The sequence below is a fragment of the Lucilia cuprina genome, chromosome 4, assembly GCF_022045245.1.
Source record: "Lucilia cuprina isolate Lc7/37 chromosome 4, ASM2204524v1, whole genome shotgun sequence".
NCBI lineage: Eukaryota > Metazoa > Arthropoda > Insecta > Diptera > Calliphoridae > Lucilia > Lucilia cuprina.
The window spans coordinates 48,122,030-48,144,252 of NC_060952.1; the positions used below are offsets into that span (position 1 = coordinate 48,122,030).

Below are 22,223 nucleotides of genomic sequence, written 5' to 3' on the forward strand. Positions count from 1 at the left end.
TTGACACGAAATTGCCCTATGTATACAAAAGGAGAGAATGACACTACCTTGATATTTTTACCATGGTTACTACACTTTAGTAGATACAATATACAACATGATTGTTGAACGACTATTTCAATTTTTTTTTGACAGAAGCCTATAACGCGCTGACGCGTACAATGCGTGTTGTGTACTTTCATATTTTATTTGCACCTTTATATTTGTGCAAATAAATATATATTTTAAGGAAATCAAGATGTTGATTTTTTAGGGGTCACGTCATTTTCGTCAAACATTCGATAGGTGTGAACTAGGGTTCTATAGTTGAAACGAAAAGTCGACTTTTCACCTTTTTTCATTTAGTTAAAAGCCGACTTTTGGACTTTTTGCATTTTATGAAAAGTCGATTTTTCGACCTTTTTCATTTAATTAAAAGTCGACTTTCAGACTTTTCGACTATAAGTATTTTATAAATAGTCGACCTTTCTATTTTTTTCGACTTTTTTCCCACTATTTTTTTACTTTTTTCGAGTTTTTCCGACTGTTATCGACTATTTTTGACTTGTTTCTAAAATTTCGCCTTTTCGACTTTTTCCGACTTTTCGACTTTCTTCGACTTTTTTCGACTTTCTTCGACTTTTTTCGACTTTTTACGACTTTTATTAACAAAGTCGAGTTATCGACTTTTTTGGAACAAAATAGTCGACTTCAACTTTTCGACTTTTTTCGACAAAAAGTCGATTGTTCGATTATTCGAAAGTCGATTTATAGAACCCTATGCGGAAAGGCCTAGAAATTTAGTGTTCCTTTGAAAAGGTTGGTCAGAATAATAAGTTAGTTAGTTTGAAAGGAGGATGTACATATATACATCAAATCCGAAGAAATACGCCTAGACCTCTATCGGGCCTGTTGTGTGCTCCTTAACCAGTGCCAAAGGTGGGAATCGAACCCACCACCTCCGGTCTACCAGAACATTACCCAATAAACTACCAGAGGCCACTTACATGAACATAACGTTCACCTTCAAAACCCAGGGAGAAAAGTTGTTAATTTTTATATACACATTTATATTTCAATGTAAACTTTTTAAACAAAATAAAATACATTTGAAGGGCTTATTGCAGTAACTCGAGAATATAATTTTAATTGCTCAAATTTGTTCTCTTTTACAATTTCTGGTAAAAACCTGCAAACTTGACAAGTAAAGGAACAAAGCTAATAAAAATATCATTTGTGAATAAGAGTGTAAATGTTCAGATAGATGTCAAAATTCTTCAAGTTAAATTTAAAGACTTTAGCTCGAATAGATTCTCAGACATACGATTTTTTTATTTTATTTATATAGGGGCTCCAAGATCTCAAGATAAACGAATTTTTGTATTTAATTAATATGGGGGGTGCCGCTCCCCTCATGGGTAGTCCTCCAATTTATTACCCAAAATGTTTACATGGATGTTAAAATTATTCGTGCAAAAATTTAAGATTCTAACTGTAACATTATGGGGGGTATCACGACCCTAACGCTAGTCCGCCGACTTTTTATCCCATATAATCATATTGACACTAAAGTGCCTCCGAATAAATTTAAGGACTCCAACTGTTATATTATCTCAAATATACGAATTTTATATTTTCTTAATATGGGCGTAGCTTTTATCCCACTTGAAAATTCAAAATAAAAAGTAGCTAATTCCAGATATAGAGGAATACGATGTGAAAATTTGAAGAAAATGGATTTAGCCATTTAGTAGTCTATAACGTTCAACCATATAAATATACAAACATATAAACATACAAATAAACACGCATTCATTTTTATATAAGTATATAGATAATCATATTGACTCTAAAGTGGCTCCCACAAAATTTGAGGACTCTAACTGTTATACTATCTCAGATATGTTAGTTACCTAGTTAGTAACTAACTTTTAATACACTAACAAGATCATGCAAAACCCAAACCAATGCAATGTTTTTTGTCATTATACTTTCAATATTTTTTGCATATACCAAATCATACTACAGGACCTGTTTTTACTGTAGAATAATTAAGCTATATTTAGCCAAATTTATTCTCATATATACCGAACTATAAATATTATATATTTTTTGTTGCAAGAACATGATATGCCACTTTGAAAATATACTAGAATTTGTTTTTGATAATAAACAAGTAAGAGTGCTATATTCGGCTGTGCCGAATCTTATAAACCCTTCACCATAGTGTATTTTAAACATCTTTTATAAATTTTAAATTTTTTCCCGACTACATTATTATTACATCAAAAGCTAAACAAAAAGAATAACAACAACAACGCTAAACGAAATAAAACACAAGGCATCTAAACCAACAGACATCTAAACATACATAACGAAAAACACAGAAAAACAAAAATAACAACGCAATGACGCCAACAGCATCCAAACCAAGGGTGCCCAAGCCCTATGCGCTTGGGATCCAGAATATATATACTTTATAGGGTCGGAAAATTATATTATAGAAATTACAAACGGAAAGACAAACTTATATATACCCTTCTCACGAAGGTGAAGGGTATTATAATGAAGAATTGAAAGAACTGAGAGCTGCGAAAAAAGCAGAATCCAAGAAGAATTTAAAGTTTGTACAAGCATTCACGAAAAATGTAACTTTTTCATGAAATTTTCAGAGGTGGTCTCGGATTTTTACTCATATCTTCGTTATTTATGGACCGATTGGACTGATTTAAAATACCGTTCTATTCGATCGTATTTCCAATAGAATTATCGGATCTCGCAGATATCTGGGGTCTTCTGAAAACTGAATTCAACATACTCACAGACAGACAGACAGACAGACAGACAGACGGACGTAGCTAATTCGACTCCGTTATCTATAAGGATCCAGAGTATATATACTTTATAGGGTCGGAAAATTATATTATAGAAATTACAAACGGATTGACAATCTTATAAATCACCTTCTCACGAAGGTGATTTTTTTGCTAAAACACTGATTTCCACATTATTTATGATATCCCTCTTTTGGTATCCGATAACTATCGATCTTATATGATTACTAAGTGTGTTTAAAGAATTTAGAAAATCCTGCTTTTTGAGAATTTTTTTAAACTTAAATGCAAATTTACTCCAAATTTTATTTTTGTGGCATATCGAGTTACTGCAATAAGCCCTTTAAATGTATTTTATTTTGCTTAAAAAGTGTACATTGAAGTATAAATCTATATAAACTTTCAAAACTTTTATATAAAAATTAACAACTTTTCTCCCTTGGTTTTGAGAGTGAACGTTATGTTCATGTGAGTGGCCTCTGGTAGTTTATTGGGTAATGTTCTGGTAGATCGGAGTTGGTGGGTTTGATTTTCACCTTTGGCACTGGTTAAGGAGTCGAAAAGTTGAAATCGACTATTTTGTTCCAAAAAAGTGGATAACTCGACTATTGATTTCAACTGCAGACGGACATAGCTTAATAAAAATTCGAATACTTTTGTGATAAAAATTGTGATATGAAACCTAAGGACTGCCTAGATAATATAACAAATGTATTTATTTATTTTGCACACAAAAAATATTATAAAATTTGGTTTCTTTCTATAGAATACCTAAATTCGAATACTTATGAGAGACACTGTAGGTACCTTAAATAATTTTCTAGAATGCATAACAATGAAAGTAAATAAGTTCATCTAGTATACTCATTTTTTGTACATACATTTTAATTTGAAATCTTGTTTCTATGTGAAAAAATTATCATTCTTATGTTCATCGATTACATTATGTTTACAAATACTTCCATTTTTCAGTAATGCAATTTAATCTTCAAAATTGAAAAAAGCCAAATATTTTTTCAGTGCATTTTCATTGAAAAAATGCCAATAGTGGGTGTGTAGTGGCGATTTTTTTCATTTTCCTATCTATACGCCGGTATATGTTATAAACAGACAACATATAACAATGAGAGAGTTCTTTTTAGGATTATTTTTTATCCGATCGCTTTTGTATTCTATAAATTACGCTTGTATTCATAGAAAATTCTTATTTCGTTTTAATGCACACTATAGTTAAAGCACACTTTAGCCTTAAAAAACATAAATAAAATTGTGATATTCATAACAAACAATAAACCTAAATTAACAAATGTGCTTTTTGTTCTTTATCTTGGCAGCACTGTATAATTTGGCTGTAATTTTATGTGTTTGTGTTGCGTACTATTAGGATAAAATATTCGTTGATTCGGTTTTCTTAATATTATGTTTGTTTATCATACATTTTTGGCGATGAAAATGAACTTTTAAGAAAAACACGTAAGAGTTCTATATTCGGCTGTGTATTGATGATTCGGATTTCGCCGATATCTGGGGTCTTCTAAAAACTGATTTCAACAAACACACAGACGGACAGACAGACGGACATAGCTTAATCAACTCCGCTATTATTACAAATTACAAACGGAATGACAAACTTAGGTATACCATTCTCACAAAGGTGAAGGGTATAATAAGTATATATGTATATGGATAAAACAAATGTTTATTTAGTTCAGATGTAAAAATTTAACATATAACATATAATTTTAAATTATTATTTAACGTATACCAATAACAAATATTTTGCAACAAAATAAACATTACTTTTGAACATTTTCTTATTTTCACTTTTTTTCTTCCAATTTTTGATAGATTATTGCAAATATTGATACATTTCTTTGATATTTGACCAATTTGACCGCCGGTGAATATTTTTTGAATTGGTATAACACTATAATTAATATTTATTTATTTATATATTTATTTATTTATTTATTTACAAAGTTTATAAACATAATTAATTATGTATATAAAAAAAACAAAGGCACTAACAACAAAGGTTTTCGACCTAAAGTGTGATTATTTAAATATAATTATATAAATTACAATGTTTTAGGAGTGTATGTACAGCTTTTATGTTTTCAACATTAATTGTTTTAAGTAGATCAGGAAAGCATCCCAGCAGTTCGACAAAGAGTCAATGCATACGAAAGATAGTAGTTTCTACTAATAGTTAACCACCTGGATGATCGTAGTTCGTACGTTTTGAGTCATTCGTCACGAATGTACCCTTTGTAATCGAGAATGAAGACGGTCGTCACTTTAGTGCCCCCTTTGTAAGCGGGAGCTTACAAACTACTTACTTCCGAAAGTAGTTATTTTACCCATCTTTTGGAGAAATGATTATTACTTTCTACTAATATGCCACCATCTGGTTGACTCAAATTTATAACTTTTGGGTCAATCGTCACATTATTGTCCCATAGTATTCTGGAGAGTAGACACTTGAAATTTTTAAATTTTAGTTCCATTAATATCTTACCACCTGGCAGACTCCAATTCGTATGTTTTCGGTCTTTCCGAAAACATACGAGAATGAAGACAGTCGTCACTTTAGTGTCCCCTTTGTAAGCGAGAGCGGAGGCAATCGTCTCTTTACTGTCTCTTTGTAGGGTGTAGAGTGACGATTGACTTCCTCGTAGGACAAGCCCATGTAAAAATTTTTGGTCACCTGGGTAGTCAGGTGGCTAGGTGCCACACACAAGTGGTAGGTTAAGTGGTCAGTTCGGGACTGTCCCGTCGAACTGCTGGGATATTTTTGGAATATATGTATCTGTGTTTGTTTAACGTAGTTGCAGTTAAAGATTAAATGATGTATATCTAATGGGGAAACATTGTTGCATAAGTGGCATTGATTTTGGGGGTATTTTTGAACATGTGTTGGTGTGTAATTAATGTATGTCCCAGTCTAAGGCGGCTATAGACTATTATATCACGTCTTGATATTTCTTCTGGGTAAATTGGTAATATTTTATCAGGGTTAAATATTTTGTAATGGTGTTGATAGTTTGACCATTTTTCGGCTTCTTTATTCTTAATATTATTAAAAATATTCCGTTTAATATCTATTTTGTTGTGTAAGGGATATATTATAATAGGGGCAGAATCATATTTTGCTGCTTCGTCAGCTAGCAGGTTTCCTCTGATGCCAACATGGCCTGGAATCCACATAAGTTTAAATTTAGTGTGATATCTTATCAATAAATCTCTGATTTTGGAAATCATAATATTCTTATTAGATAGGTTTTGGATTGCGGTAATAGCTGATTTAGAATCTGAACATATTAAATATTTTCCAGCGGTGTTTTTGAAATTATTTAAAGTGTGAAGCAATGCTGATGCTTCAGCAGTAAAAATTGAGCAACTGTTATCTAATGTAACTGTTATCCAGTAATTCTATTTTCAGTGAATTATTAATAATAGCAAATGATGTGGAGAAATTGGTTTTAGATCTGTCTGTGTATAAGATTTTCCAGTTTAGATTAGTGTATAAAGTTGTTGTTTTATTGAAGAGTGAAATATATTCAGTGCTTGACGTTGTATCTTTAGGTAAATGCATTAGATAGGAAATTAAGCTGGCGTTTTTCAGTTTCCATTGGGGTTCTTATACTTGATGTATTTTTTGTGGTTTTATATCAATGTTCATTTCTGAAGCAAATTTTAATGCAATATATAGTGTAGAGGGATACCGTGGAGTTTGTTGTGTTAAGATTCTATCATTGGCCGAACTTTACTTTTTACCGAACTCCGAACCCGTACCCGAACGTTCGGTCGGACACTAATCATAGAAATACAAATCTATCCAGCCCATTTTATCGGGCTAAGACAATAAGTTTTTCGTCAATAAATTGCTTAATTAAATCGGAATCAAGGTAATTTTCAAGATAAATGCTTTATTATGAACAAGTAGTATAGTATAAAGTAGTAGTATATAAAGTATAGTCGGGCATGGCCGACCATATAACATACTACTCCATGAGTATATTTAAAAAATTTTATTTTTTACAAAGAACTTTTATGTTGAATTTTACCTTAATTACAAAGTATTTAAGCAATTAATTGATAAAAACCAAATTTTCTAAATGAGGCTTTATATAGGAGTATAGGTCAAACATTGGCCGATCCTCATTAAATTTGGGAAAACGATATATTTTTAAATTATAGTTAATTATGTTGAGTTTCATTGCGATACTAATGGTTACAAGTCAATTTTAGACGTTTAAGACATTTTTTGAAGAGGGGTTTGTATGGGGGCTAGGGTCAAATAAGGGGCGATCATTACGAAAATCTGCAGTGTCATTTATACTTATATAAAACTTATTTGTGCCAATAGATAATAGTATATTTAACGTAAGTATGGCATAAAAAGCCCAAACCGCGAGGTACGTGAAACTGTAAAAAACAAGCTGGTCCAAATTTCATCAAATTATCTTGAAAATTGCGGCCTCTACCTTGCGCACAAGGTTAACATGGACATGGACAGGATAGTTACTTAGAAAATATTAAATTAGTATATCTGAGCTAATATAACAGTTAGCGACCTCACATTTCTTCGGAGTCAGCGCTTGGTTCCCCCATATGACTTAAATAGAAAATATCTGAGAAACTATTAGAGTTAGAAATTCTTAAAAATGTATATAAGAACTTTGACATTCTTCTGAACATTTAGAGAAAATGGTCAGACTTTTAATGGGGGGCTTGGCGCTTTCCATATGAATTAAATACAAAATTTCTTTTATCTGGGAAATGAATAGAACCATATTCTTTAAATTTTACATGAAAAACTCTAATATTCATCTGAATATTTTAGAAAAGAGGGAATCCTTCTTTCTAATGTGGCTTGATTGGGTTTGTGTTGATTGGTCCTATACCCAACTTAAAGAATATCAATCAGCTCAAAATAATTTTCTGGCATAAGTATATATTAGGCAAGGTACAATTCAACTTAAATGCTTTATTATGAAAACTAAATCACATTTTATTGTTATTACAGGTGTAGGGTATTATATAGTCGGTTCCGACCGACAATAATTTCTTACTTGTCTGTACTGATGTTTGTAACATACAAAAATATTCGTCCTATACCCACCATAAAGTACTTAGAATCATTTTCCGAGTCGATTAAGCTATGACCGTCAGTCCGTCCGTCTGGCTGTCCATGTAAACCTTGTGCGCAAGGTACAGTCCGCAAGATAATTCGATTAAATTTGGCACATACGCTTCTTTTGGTCCAAAGACGGGGCCTATTGAAAATGGTAAAAATCGGTCAGTTATTTCGATTAGCCCCCATACAACCGTACCTCCGTATAGTGCCTTTGGGCTTATAATTAATTGAAATGATCTATTATGTCAACAAAAGTCAATAAAACCTAGTTTTATAGAACTTTAAATGACATTACCAATTTTTGTAATGATCGGGCTTCATTTGACCCTATCCCCCATACAAATTCCCCTTCAGAAAATGGCTTAAATGTCAAAATTCACTTACAAACACTAATAACACTTTTAAATTCTACATAAATAACTTTGAAGTAGATTTAACTTCCCCTACCAACATTTATAAGGATACTTCCCCTTTGAGCCCGCTTGCAAAAAATCGTTTTTTTTTTGCCAACAAAAAAGTAAAAATATTCCGAAATAAAGATAAAAAACATCGCATTTAACGAACAAGCTAATTTTTCCTATTGACTACCTTAAATAACGAACAAAACTTGTTTTTTGTACTCTGTTTAACGAACTAATAAATCAAAAATAACAAATAACCTAAGTTGTAGCAAGCGTTGCTTTTATACACAAAACTGTAACACATTCTGGGTTCTTATTTTAGTTCGATGTAGCTATGTCCGTCCGTCCTTCAGATAATGACTTTAACGCTCAATACTCGCTTAACAATACGAGTACGCCGAGTACTAACCGATATCTCTAACAAATTTTATGGGAATCGGTACATAATTGACCTTACCCTCCATATCAGGCCCCCTTAAGAAAATTACTTCAACGCTCAGTACTCGCTTAAAAATACGAGTATAGCGATGAACTTCGAGAAATAACTTTAAAGCTCATGGCGGAATTAAAAATACAGCGATTAAATTCGACACAAATATGGTTTGAAGGTGGGTATATAAGATTCGGAATTTTGTGTTTTGTGCTATTTTTATAAAAAAAATAATTAATTTTAATAAAATACATTTATAAAATATTTTATGTACCTATTTTTAATTATTTTCCTATCAAAAACCCACGTTTTACTTAGTACTGCATATAACGAACTTTTCAATTTTACGAACAGGCCTGACAACATATGGGTTCGTTAAATCGGAAAACTACTGTATTACGAATTCAGAGAACATTAATTGAAATTTAGAATTTTCACTGGAAATTTAATAAAGACTAATAGAATTTATGCTATACACCAACAATGCAGGGTCCTACAGCTCACATAAAGTCAATTCATAATCACTTTCTAAGTCGGTTTAGACATATCCGTAAAACCTTGTTGACAATTATATAAAATTTGGGACATACTGTTCTTCTAAGGCCGAAATCTATTGAGAATTATTAAATCCCACTATCAAAAGGTTGGTCTCAATAATATTTACATTTATTTTTCTTGCGTTTTCAATTTAAATTAATTACTGTTCTTATCTGAATTTCAAATGAAAAATCGTACTTTTTATTATTTTGTTTCAAAAATTTAAATGAAAATGTATTTTCCTAATCTTGAAATAAGCAAATTTTTCTGAATTCAAAATCCTTAATTGTTCTTTTCCTAATGAAAATACTCATTATTTAATGAATTTTTCTCAATCTCAAAGGAAAACTGCTGAACATATTTTTTATAAAACTTAAGAAGTTATGAAAATTGTATGTTTAATTGTTGTTTATATAACTGTGTATATATGTATTATTGGATTATATTTTGAGATTACAGTAGTTTTCCGATTTAACGACCATTCAATTCTACGAACATCGCATTTAACGAACAAGCTAATTTTTTCTATTGACTACCTTAAATAACGAACAAAACTTGTTTTTTGTACTCTGTTTAACGAACTGATAAAAAAATTATTTAAATGAAGATAAAATGACATTTATCAAAAATAACAAATAACTTAAGTTGTAGCAAGCGTTGCTTTTATACACAAAACTGTAACACATTCTGGGTTCTTATTAAATTTTAGTTCGATGTAGCTATGTCCGTCCGTCCTTCAGATAATGACTTTAACGCTCAATACTCGCTTAACAATACGAGTACGCCGAGTACTAACCGATATCTCTAACAAATTTTATGGGAATCGGTCCATAATTGACCTTACCCTCCATATCAGGCCCCCTTAAGAAAATTACTTCAATGCTCATTACTCGCTTAAAAATACGAGTATAGCGATGAACTTCGAGAAATTACTTTAAACCTCATGACAGAATTAAAAATACAGCGATTAAATTCGACACACATATGGTTTGAAGGTGGGTATATAAGATTCGGAATTTTGTGTTTTGTGCTATTTTTATAAAAAAAAGAATTAATTTTTATAAAATACATTTAAAAAAATATTTTATGTACCTATTTTTAATTATTTTCCTATCAAAAAAACACGTTTTACTTGGTACTGCATATAACGAACTTTTCAATTTTACGAACAGGCCTGACAACATATGGGTTTCACTTACAAACACTAATAACACTTTTAAATTCTACATAAATAACTTTGAAGTAGATTTAACTTCCCCTACCAACATTTATAAGGATACTTCCCCTTTGAGCCCGCTTGCAAAAAATCGTTTTTTTTTGCCAACAAAAAAGTAAAAATATTCCGAAGTAAAGATAAAAAACAAATAAAATAATAATTCCCATTTTTAACATACTGACTGCTGTAGGATATCATAAGGTCGGCTACGCCCGACGATACATTCATACTTGTTTTTATAATAATTACGTTAGTAAAGTTATAATTAAACAATTTTTTTAATAATTTCGCCAAAAATTCCGATAATATTTGTTTTCTTTTTGTATTTTATTACAGTAGTTTTCCGATTTAACGACCATTCAATTCTACGAACATCGCATTTAACGAACAAGCTAATTTTTCCTATTGACTACCTTAAATAACGAACAAAACTTGTTTTTTGTACTCTGTTTAACGAACTAATAAATCAAAAATAACAAATAACCTAAGTTGTAGCAAGCGTTGCTTTTATACACAAAACTGTAACACATTCTGGGTTCTTATTTTAGTTCGATGTAGCTATGTCCGTCCGTCCTTCAGATAATGACTTTAACGCTCAATACTCGCTTAACAATACGAGTACGCCGAGTACTAACCGATATCTCTAACAAATTTTATGGGAATCGGTACATAATTGACCTTACCCTCCATATCAGGCCCCCTTAAGAAAATTACTTCAACGCTCAGTACTCGCTTAAAAATACGAGTATAGCGATGAACTTCGAGAAATAACTTTAAAGCTCATGGCAGAATTAAAAATACAGCGATTAAATTCGACACAAATATGGTTTGAAGGTGGGTATATAAGATTCGGAATTTTGTGTTTTGTGCTATTTTTATAAAAAAATAATTAATTTTAATAAAATACATTTAAAAAATATTTTATGTACCTATTTTTAATTATTTTCCTATCAAAAACCCACGTTTTACTTAGTACTGCATATAACGAACTTTTCAATTTTACGAACAGGCCTGACAACATATGGGTTCGTTAAATCGGAAAACTACTGTATTACGAATTCAGAGAACATTAATTGAAATTTAGAATTTTCACTGGAAATTTAATAAAGACTAATAGAATTTATGCTATACACCAACAATGCAGGGTCCTACAGCTCACATAAAGTCAATTCATAATCACTTTCTAAGTCGGTTTAGACATATCCGTAAAACCTTGTTGACAATTATATAAAATTTGGGACATACTGTTCTTCTAAGGCCGAAATCTATTGAGAATTATTAAATCCCACTATCAAAAGGTTGGTCTCAATAATATTTACATTTATTTTTCTTGCGTTTTCAATTTAAATTAATTACTGTTCTTATCTGAATTTCAAATGAAAAATCGTACTTTTTATTATTTTGTTTCAAAAATTTAAATGAAAATGTATTTTCCTAATCTTGAAATAAGCAAATTTTTCTGAATTCAAAATCCTTAATTGTTCTTTTCCTAATGAAAATACTCATTATTTAATGAATTTTTCTCAATCTCAAAGGAAAACTGCTGAACATATTTTTTATAAAACTTAAGAAGTTATGAAAATTGTATGTTTAATTGTTGTTTATATAACTGTGTATATATGTATTATTGGATTATATTTTGAGATTACAGTAGTTTTCCGATTTAACGACCATTCAATTCTACGAACATCGCATTTAACGAACAAGCTAATTTTTTCTATTGACTACCTTAAATAACGAACAAAACTTGTTTTTTGTACTCTGTTTAACGAACTCAAGAATTATAGAAACATAGATTGCGCATTCAGTATGTAAAAAAATGTTCGTTCTGCGCATGTACGTCATATCAGCTTATAACTTGAGAAAAATAAAAGCAAAACATAAACAAAGTGACATTTTTGAAAAATAAAAAATATTTCTATACAAATAAAATACATAATACAAATAATAAAACTAATTTCGCACGCCTTAGAGTTGTTGGTGCTTTTGCAATTTTTCACAGCGCATTTCATATTTAAAGTATTTTATTTTTTTTTTAATTTTTACAAAATTTTGTAAAGTTTTTAAATTTTTTTTTAAGTTTTTAAAATTTTTTTTAGACGTCAATCACTTTATTTGCTGATGTGACGTAGCATATCGAACACCTGTTGATTTAAACCAAAAAAAACCTGCGCAATGCGTAATCTATATTTTTATAATTCTTGTAACGAACTGATAAAAAAATTATTTAAATGAAGATAAAATGACATTTATCAAAAATAACAAATAACTTAAGTTGTAGCAAGCGTTGCTTTTATACACAAAACTGTAACACATTCTGGGTTCTTATTAAATTTTAGTTCGATGTAGCTATGTCCGTCCGTCCTTCAGATAATGACTTTAACGCTCAATACTCGCTTAACAATACGAGTACGCCGAGTACTAACCGATATCTCTAACAAATTTTATGGGAATCGGTCCATAATTGACCTTACCCTCCATATCAGGCCCCCTTAAGAAAATTACTTCAATGCTCATTACTCGCTTAAAAATACGAGTATAGCGATGAACTTCGAGAAATTACTTTAAACCTCATGACAGAATTAAAAATACAGCGATTAAATTCGACACACATATGGTTTGAAGGTGGGTATATAAGATTCGGAATTTTGTGTTTTGTGCTATTTTTATAAAAAAAGAATTAATTTTTATAAAATACATTTAAAAAATATTTTATGTACCTATTTTTAATTATTTTCCTATCAAAAAAACACGTTTTACTTGGTACTGCATATAACGAACTTTTCAATTTTACGAACAGGCCTGACAACATATGGGTTCGTTAAATCGGAAAACTACTGTATTTGTATGAAAATCTTTTAAGTTATTAAAAATGTCGAAAGATTCGAATTTTTGTTATAAATTCTAACATGGAAAATGTAAGAACTCGGCCTTAAATAAAATTATGTAATTAAAATGAATGTCATAATAAAAATACAATTTTTTCGGGTTACCTTTAGGACTACATGGATTGCTCAAAAGTCAGTAACAAGGTCAGCAGTTACAAAACATTTAACGTAAAAACAAGTATGAATGTATAGCGCTTTTTTGGACAAGAAAATAAAGTTTGAAATTAGGCATTTTTACATTAGAAATTTAAAAGTATTTTTTAATTTACCCTTTCCGTAGTTTTGTCCAATATAATTTTTAACTTTAGTTTTAATTTTCTTCTTTTAGATTAAACTTAAGACTTTATTATATTTATAATTGAGATTTTGAATGATATTCTGTATTTTTAAATCAGGTCTTAAGAAATTATCACTAATGACAACTTGAAAAAGTGCTTTTTATTTTTGGTGACAGTTTTTAGAATGTTGAATATTCGACATTTAACTTTGATGTCTTATATTTCCCTAGGGATAAGTCTCAAAAAATATTATTCAGCATACTTAAATTATCTTATATACAAGTTTTCAGGTTTTTTTCACGACATAAATTATTTTTGACCCTGAAAGGGTTAAAGTTCAAGTAAGTTTTCTACATATTTCAGTAGGGCAAATCATTTGAATGATATAGTATAACCTTTTATTGGCAATATCTTATCGAAAAAAAAACATAAAAAATTTTATAAACCCAAAAATATTTTTTTCCCAAAAGCTATTTTTTGAGAAAAATATAATTGGATTCTATGAAGATTATATACATTGTAAGAAAAATTGGTGTATTTAGAATATAACGTAAAATGTTACTTTAATTCTTATAACTTTTTATGTAATTTATTGACTATTGAGTAATTTTCATATATATTTCCTCCTATTGTACGAAATGTGGACGTATCGTTGATCGATTAATAATTTTCAAATATATTTTTAGATTTTCAAAGCCATGACAATATTTTAAGTGAATTTAAGTGAATCAGCAAAAATTAGTTTTATAGAACAATAAATGACAATACTAATTTTTATAGTGATCGGGCCTCATTTGACCCTAGCCCCCATACAAACTCCCCTTCAGAAAATGACTTGAAGGTCAAAATTAACTTATAATTACTAATCAACATCTACATAAATGACTTTGAAGTAGACGTAAATTCATTTACCAAAATTTATAAGGATAATCCTATATTTACCCCTTCTATCCTATGAGCCTTCTTGTAGAAAATCTCTTTTTTGTCAACAATAAGTAAAAAAATTCACAATAAAACAAATTAAATGCTTTATATAAAAAAACCACAATTTTAACATACTGACTGGTGTAGGGTATCATATGGTCGACAATGTCCGACTATAAATTTATACTTGTTTTTACTTATGTTTTGGCAAAAAAGAAAATTTTTACATGAAGGCTCAGAGGGGAGTAGGGGAAAATATGGACCTATCCTTATTGGTAGAGGAATTCACATCTACTTCAAATTATTTATGTAGAATTTAAAAGTTTTGTTGATGTTTATATGTAAATTTTGACCTTCAAGTCATTTTCTGAAAGGAGTTTTTATCTGGGATAGGGTCAAATGAGGCCCGATCATTAAAAAAAATCGGTAATGTCATTAAAATTTCAATAAAATTTTGACGACTTTTGTTGACATAATAGAACATTTAACTTAATTATGAGCCCAAAGGCCCTATCCGGGAGGTACTGTTGTATGGGGGCTAGAGAGAATGGACGATTTTATCCATTTTATATAGGCTTCGCCAAAAAAAGAGGGTGTGCTAAATTTCATTAAATTATCTTGAAAATTGCAGACCGTACCTTACGCACAAGTTTACATTGACAGCCAGACGGACGGACGGACATAGCTTAATCGACTTAGATAATAATATTTTTGTATGTTACAAACATCAGCACAAACCCATTAACCCTTCCCACTAAAGAGGTGTAGGGTATAATTACTTATTTTGCTGATCATATAAAAGATCGTTATAGAGCAGTCCTACTATGCATATGACATAAGCAATATAGATGATAATTCAACGAATGCATTTTGTCTAATTTGTCGTTTAAGATAATATAATATCCGATCTAAACATAGTAAAAATTAAAAATAGTTAAAGTAAAAGATAAATTTATACATACATTATTTTTCATGTTGATACGTTGAACGCATTAATAAAAAGCAGTAACCATTGCTTCAATTAATACACATACTACATACATATGCATGAAATTTCACAAATCTGATACATTCACTAGCTCATCCCAATTATCCACTTAAATTCACTTACGCCGGTCAGTGTCGTTAATCTTTTTCACGAATAATAGTTAATATCCATATACATATATAAGTACATACATAGGTATGTATGTACGTTCAACAGGAACAATATATGCATATATGTGTATACATTGCACTATGTACACATCATTTTTCATATTATTTATGTACATACAGATATGTAGCACTAGTATGTATAACACAATTAAGTATTCATCAAGAATGATGAGAGTAACAAAAATAACAAGAGAACTCACGGTTAAATTCCTCAGTTGACATAAATTATTTTTAAAATTAGCAGATTGGAGGCAGCACAACAGTTGAAATATGATAAACACTCATACGCCCTGTTAAAAGATCACACACACACATACATATTTATTTTATATTTATAATGAATCACTTCTTTGCAAAACACCACAATATTAAACATATTATCGATTCGATGTTTAAATACCGCGCAAACACTTCATGTATATTTAGATTTCGAAAATACCGAAGTCTAAATAAGCTTTTGTTTACATACGATACATGTCTATTTATTTACAAACATGACATATAAAACACACCAATTGCATAGACATATCTACACTAATACACGTGCCTAACTAACTCTTCAACTACCAAAATGCAAATAAATTGGTCTTGAACTAAAGAAAATAAAATTTGTGTTCGTACTATTCGTCGTCAGATTCGCAGGCAACTATCGAATTTGCTTTAATAAATTAAATTATTACAATTTTTCTTTTATTTCTTTATTTAAACTCAATTATTTATTTTCTTACACCATCATACAGGCATACATACATTAATACGTGTGTATGCATAGATTTAACACATTAAATTTTATTACTTTAAATGTAATATTTTTTTCTTTTCTGTTGTGGATTTTTTATTTAATTTATTGAATTTCCTCTTATATTTTATAATGACAATCACATACGACATAGACGTCCACCGGCACAGAAAGTTGAAAATCGACTGACAGACTGAAATAGACACATTGGTCCATACTGTTCGTGCACAATTTTAGTTGCGTCAACGACAACCACATGTGGCCAATATGTTCTTGGAACATTTTGGAAATGAACCAGACTCTTTAAAACGGCTGATATGTATCCTTCAAATGGTGGTAGTGATGATGGGTTGAAAAAATTGTCCTTCCCACATAAATATTTATTGTATCTACGTAAGTATACGCTACAAGAACAAAAACATTCCTATGATGTTTGCAAAACATACTGTTGATTTTATATACTATATCAACATTAACTCACACACACTCTCACTCGTGTCGTGTAGAAAAAAGGAAATATACCCAATTTCCTTTGTTTCTTGTTGTGTTTTATTTCCACTTGTTTCCTCTCTGTATACAAGTCAAATTCATTCTCACTTTTTTCGCTCTCTGTTTTGTTATGAAAATCTTTGTTCTTTTTGGCTTTTCATGTCCTTCACAGAGATGTAAACTCATTTGCACATAAAAACGTTACAGCATATTACAATTGGAACCGCTGTCGACAAAGCACACAAAAAGAGCGAGCGACGAATTAAAATTAAGTTAAGAATTCACATCTACTTTAAAGTTATTTATGTAACTTTAAAGTGGTGTAGGGTATAATCAAAATAAAATGATGTTTTCTTTAAAATTATTTTTATGAAATTAAACGGAATGATTGAACAATTATCATCGCAAAAAAAGTAAAATAGAATCTATCCACACAAAATGTATAAAACTCATTGTCGACAGCGGTGGTGGTTCCAATTGTAATTAAGATGTAAATTACACAGGGCAACGATAATAAACTTTATAAATAATGTTTACTAATTCCAGTGTTATTAAGTGAGCTGATTCCGAATATGAAAATAAAATAGACGTATCACCCACCAATTTTCAATATTTTTATGTCTTAGTCCTTTTACTTGTGACCCAAATATACTTATGGACAATATGAGCACAACAGTCCCGATAGTGTTTTTTGACGATAAAAACGAACTTTTAAGACTAAGAAGTACATATATGTATATAACATATGTTTATTCAGTTCAGATGTGAAAATATACCATATAATTTTTAATTATTACTAAAGTATCCAAATACGAATATACACCTACGGGCATTTCCAAATTGTCTAAAAATTTTGCTGGTCAAATATTAATCTATTAATTCAATAATACCTAGAATCTAGTTTTTTTCCAAAATATAATCGTTTAAATACATGATGTTTACTAGTGACATGGCAAGAAGGTTGCTGATAAGGAGCCGTACCAGGCCCGAAAATGCTGTTGTGTCCGAAAAATCAAACTTTCAGTATTCTTATAATTAAAAATATCATTACTTGAGCCTGAAGAATATTCAATTAATAATATTAATATAACAGTTCGAAAAGATCAATAATCTGAATATTTTTTCTGGAATTTTATTTGCAAATTTGTAAACGTTAAAATTATTGTTTCTGGATTTAAAAAAAAAAAAACACATTATTAGTTTTCGTTATCAACCTAAAATAAACGAAAAAGATACAGTTAATCAACTAAGTTTTTTGCCTACCTTTTTTTAAGAGAATTTTGTTTTTTGTTCATAAATAAAATTCGAAAAAAACAGGTAAAAATAAATATAAGTTTTCCAATTAAAAAATAGAGATTGTGTAAAATGATTGAATGATTGATTGTGAGAATTCCGGTTAATTTCATTGGGTTTTTCAAATTATTTTTTAATTATTTTTGGAATTTATTGTTTTATTGTTAAAAGGAATAGTGTTTAGTATTTTTCCATTGCAATTTGCAAAAAATCATATCCTAATTGGGTGAAAATGAGATATTATTTGCTTTAAAATATTTAAAGGATATAATGAGGCAATTTGGATATAAAAAATTTGTTTAGATTTCTAGAACAAGTGTAAATCAATAAAATATAATTATGAAATGTTTAATCAATAACATTAAAAAATATAAAATAGAGTAATAGATGAAATGATCCAAAGAATTATTAGAAAAAAACGCACTGAGTGCTCTTCCAAAACCTTTAACTGCCAAAGGGAAGCGACTTGTATCTAAGGAAAACTATTGGACTCCTGATTTATCTTTTTCAAAATCTATATACTTGGAGGAACACTATGTTTAAATTTAGACCTCTAAACAGACCTTAGGTTGCTTAGAACCAATGTAAAGTGAAATGTCGTGTAGTACAGAAAAAATACCTAATTTAGATATTTTAAAATAGTGGTGGTTATCATACCGTAACGTCAACAAAAGCAATATTTTTCACCTAATACATACACTTAAATATATTTAGAACCTAAATCAAGAATAACTATCCAGATCCAAATACGCCTACTGTATCTTATTCATAAAATAAACAATTTAAAATATGAGGTTGAAAATCAAGATTTTAGCATTTAGTAGTTCTATAGTGGTATATGGTGATGTACCCATACTTAGAGTGGCTAGAATGGTACTTAGTGATAGATTTATTGAATAAGAATCAATATTATAGAATTCTAAATAAAATTTACACAATACTCCCCAAATAGATGGAGTTTTTGTTTATCAATACAAAATGACCAAAATCACGGATTATTTTTGTTATAATATATAGATTTATGCCTCACAACATTTGTTCCAGCTCCAAATCCATTGATTATCTAATATATCATGTATCCAATTCAAAATTACTTATTATTTTCGAAATTTAATGAAAGTCAAATATTGATAAATTCTGATAGGTATATAGGATAATAAATCGGTTAAGAAATGTCCAAATTTAGTCGTTCCACTACTAAAATATTTAAAAATTGTTATTCTAATATATAAGAGGAATAAAAATATTAAATTTTATAAAATAATGTAGCAATATTAAATAAATAAACAAAAAATAAAAAAGCAAAATACTTTATTGACCCAACATATTGTTAATTTTTCACATTTTATCAAAGATCTCGTTAATTAATATAACGATTTAACTTTTTATGGCATAAAATTAAAATATAAGATATTCTTTAAAAAATACAACAAACAAATTGCTTTATTTTGCTAAAAATAATTGTTCACATAAAGTTTTTTCTTAAAATTTATAAAATTAGGCAAATTACTTAATTGATTCACTGTATATCTGAGAAAAAAATTGTTAAAAATGAACTTATTGTTGGCTCAAAGAAGGGACGAGTCTAGAATAAAATTATTATATTTGTGAATGGATTATTGAACTTTTTTTTTCAATTTTCAAAAGGCCGAGAGAAACTATTAGAGCTAGAATCTTTCAATTTTACTTAAAGAATTTTGAAATTCATCTCAACATTTAGAGTATAATGAGCTAACTTTTAATAAGGACTTGATATCTCCCATATGTATAAAATACAAAATATTGTTTAGAAAAATATAGAACTAGATTCATCAAATTTTGCATAAAATACTTCAATATTCATCTGTACATTTTGGAGGAAAAATGACGGACTATCATCTGGGGAGCTTGAAGCCCTCACATGAATTAAATAGAAAAAATCGTTTATCTAAGAAACTACTACAGCTAGAGTCTTCAAATTTTAAATGAATAACTTTGACATTCATGCGAACATTTAGAAAATAACGGGCTTGGCACCACACATATGAATTAAATACAAAATTTTGTATATCTTGAAAACTGTTAGATAATTCCAATTTTTCATAAATAAATAGATATTGACGAACTTGCAATAATTTGCTTGGCATCACTCATATGTAAACTTTTCAAAATTTTTAAGTGGGTTTTTATTATACTAGAAAGTGAAACAAAAAATATTGTATATCCCAAGGCATAAGAATATGAATTATTTTTTAAGAATAAAAGTATATATTAAATTTAAGCAAGTAAGAAATAAATAGATCATTAATGTATTATTTTAGAATTTAAATTTATTGTTGAATAGAATTGTGGACATTAAAGTAAAATTTTGAGGGGGACTTTTTATATGGGCTAGGGTTAAATGAGGCACTACAATTATAAAATTCATAAGGGTGATAATGGCTAGTATGGAACTTGGTTTTGCAGCTTTTTGTCGAGATACGAGTATATTAAACGTAATTATGAACTTTAAAGCTCTTTCGGCGAGTTCAGTTATATAGGGGATAGTTGAAATAATGGACCGATGTTAACCATTTTTAATAGGCTTCATTTCCGGAACCATAAATGATCGGACAGGCGGATGGACATAGCAAAATATAATAATATGCTTCGTCGCTAGGTACCCTCCCACTAAAGTGGTGTAAAACCACATACGGTTCTTTGCCTATTAATAATTATAACAGAACCTAATACAATTATTCGAACATCAACATTTTTCTAAAAAAAATGGAATTTTACATAAATATTTTTTAGTTTTGGAACATAACATATTCGTAGTATTTATTGAAAATTTTATGTACATTCAGATCAAGCTAATCTCAGATTTGTAGAAGGTTTGAATTGCAAAATCTTGATAAATAAAACTTGTATTCGAATGTGCACAAATGAAATATCCACCATCAAAATATTGTAATGTATTGAAAGTAATTTTTTTTCGGAGGAGGTCCTATTATGACCTCCTCGTGAGGAGGTCATAATAGGCTCAAACAGAATGTGTCTTCTAACTCGAACTATCAACACACAGACACGGAATGTGTATACTTTTTGGGTCTATTACCAACATTTTGATTTGTTAAAAACGAAATGAAAAAATCCATTTATATGTATGGCATGGAATCATTCCACTTAAAAAAAATAAAACTTTCAAATACGTATAAAACTAACTGAGCTGAATTTTGTTTTACATAAATCAGAAATAAAATAAGGTTAATTGGCAAATTTATGAAAATTGTGGCTTAAAAGAGAAAAGCGAAAACTCCGTTTAACGCAAGGTATATTACAAGGCTAATAGACTATAAGGTGAAGTCATTTCATTTTGAAAGCGCCCCCCAAATTAAGTAAATATAAAATTCGTATATTTGAGATAATATAACAGTTAGAGTTTTCGTTTATCTTGGAAACTATTACAGTTAGAATCTTAAAATTTTGCATGAATAACTTCCCATATTAATTAAACAAAAAATTTGTTTATCTTGAGATAATATAACTATTACAGTCCTCAAATTTTGTCGGAGCCACTTTCGTGTCAATATGATTATTTATGTTAAAAAGTGGGCGGACTATCTTTAGGGGGCGTGGCACCTTCCTTAACTTAAATACAAAAATTCGTTTATCTTGGAAACATATAAATTAAATACAAAAAATCGTTTATATTGGAAACTATTACAGTTAAAATCTTAAAATTTTGCAAGAATAACTTAAACATCCATGTAAACATTTTGGGTAATTGGCGGACTTCCCATGAGGGGCGTGGCACCTCCCATAATAATTATGCAAGAATAACTTAAACATCCATGTAAACATTTTGGGTAATTGGCGGACTACACATGAGGGGAGCGACACCTCCCATATTAATTAAATAAAGAAATTTGTTTATCTTGAGATAATATAACAGTTAG

At 29.5% G+C, this 22,223-nt stretch overlaps 1 protein-coding gene across 4 annotated transcripts in view; it reads right to left on the minus strand.

The window, feature by feature from the left end:
• LOC111681379 overlaps window positions 1–16,849 on the minus strand; it is a 297,068-nt gene extending 280,219 nt beyond the window's left edge. For 2 of the 4 annotated variants that reach the window (XM_046950217.1, XM_046950218.1), the window contains exon 1: window positions 15,590–16,849. The gene's annotated coding sequence lies outside the window, so the exon portion shown is untranslated. The remainder of the gene's footprint in view (window positions 1–15,589) is intronic. The other 2 variants (XM_046950221.1, XM_046950219.1) reach the window with 2 other exon arrangements.
• Window positions 16,850–22,223: the final 5,374 nt, after the last annotated feature.